Source organism: Nanorana parkeri, unplaced genomic scaffold (genome assembly GCF_000935625.1).
Source record: "Nanorana parkeri isolate BGI_ZX_2015 unplaced genomic scaffold, ASM93562v1 scaffold10, whole genome shotgun sequence".
Taxonomy (NCBI): Eukaryota; Metazoa; Chordata; class Amphibia; order Anura; family Dicroglossidae; genus Nanorana; species Nanorana parkeri.
In genome coordinates, this window is record NW_017306278.1 from 661696 (window position 1) to 663303 (window position 1608).

Consider the following 1608-nt stretch of genomic DNA (forward strand, 5'->3'; position numbering starts at 1 on the left):
TGCAGCCAATTGCCAGGCCAGACTGTCCAGGTGGCTGATAACAGCCCTATTAAAAGAGTGGACAGAGAAGAAGAGGCAGTCAGTGGTGCAGGAGTACAGGCAGAGTGTGGGAGACTGTGTATGTGACGCACGAGACACTGGGCTGGAGAGGCCCAGAGCGCCTGTGGCACACGCGGTGTGTGGGCGAGGTTAGGAGGGTCTGTGGCACACGCGGTGTGTGGGCGAGGTTAGGAGGGTCTGTGGCACACGCGGTGTGTGGGCGAGGTTAGGAGGGTCTGTGGCACACGCGGTGTGTGGGCGAGGTTAGGAGGGTCTGTGGCACACGCGGTGTGTGGGCGAGGTTAGGAGGGTCTGTGGCACACGCGGTGTGTGGGCGAGGTTAGGAGGGTCTGTGGCACACGCGGTGTGTGGGCGAGGTTAGGAGGGTCTGTGGCACACGCGGTGTGTGGGCGAGGTTAGGAGGGTCTGTGGCACACGCGGTGTGTGGGCGAGGTTAGGAGGGTCTGTGGCACACAAGGTGTGTTTGGAAGGGTCGGGAGGACCGTCGTCACACAGGGAGGTGTGAAACTGCTGGGTGTCTGGCCATGAGCCGGCTGAGGCTCTAACCCTGAGGTGGGACATGATACCGGTGCTCAGCCAAATCTTGGATGTTGTTGGAAGATACACTCTGTTTATTTGTTTGCTGAAAAGAAGCAATTTAAGTTGTACTGTTTGGAAGAAAATAAAGTTTTATTTGCTGATACGGCTGGCTAAGGATCCGGAAATACCCTAAACGTTATATATATTACAAAAAAGCTTCATTTTAATAATGAAATAATACTTTGGACCCACCGGGAGATGAGTTCAAATAAGAGTTTGCAAACCTTAAAGGAGAACTATGAGGTGAGCCCTTTTCACTCCTCCTCATAGTTCTAGCCGACCTGTGACAATGAGACTGTCACAGGTCGGCTCAGTAAAAGCTCCTATATAAAGCATACAATACTTATACTGCTCAACAGGGTGCTTGTCTTTTATAAAGGGTTCCTCCTCTAAAACCCAAATGGGCGAGTGGGTGAGTTCAAACAACATCACTAGCAATCTCAAGCTTGAAACATCATGTTCATGTCGATGGATCTGGAATGAGATGTCCAACAAGCTCTTATAAATGTGATGGTCAGATGCCCAAATAATAATGTATCTATAAGACATGGAGGTTCTCCTCTCTGATCGAGCCTCAGTCAGTCCCTATGATGTAGAACTCTGGTCTCTTTATAACACAATAGTATGTAGAGCGCTCTGGAGAGGGTGGAGGGTGTTTGAGATGAAATCTGGTGGGCAAATGATATGTGAGCAGCCCAAAGAAACCAGGCGGAGCACCGGCACAACAAACTTCTAACAATACAAACCAGAGGCCAGAGCGCATACACTTTACCATCGAAATGTTAGCGTGCTGTAAAGGAATAAGAAAGGACTTGGTGAGGACGGAATGACCTGCAGCCTGAATCGAGGATCTGTGTCCTATGGTTGTAATGAAACAAAGTGTATGCGCTCTGGCCTCTGGTTTGTATTTTTAGAACTCTTGTCTCCTACCAACGTCTGAGAAGAAGTAAAAGCAGCTGATGAAGCAGG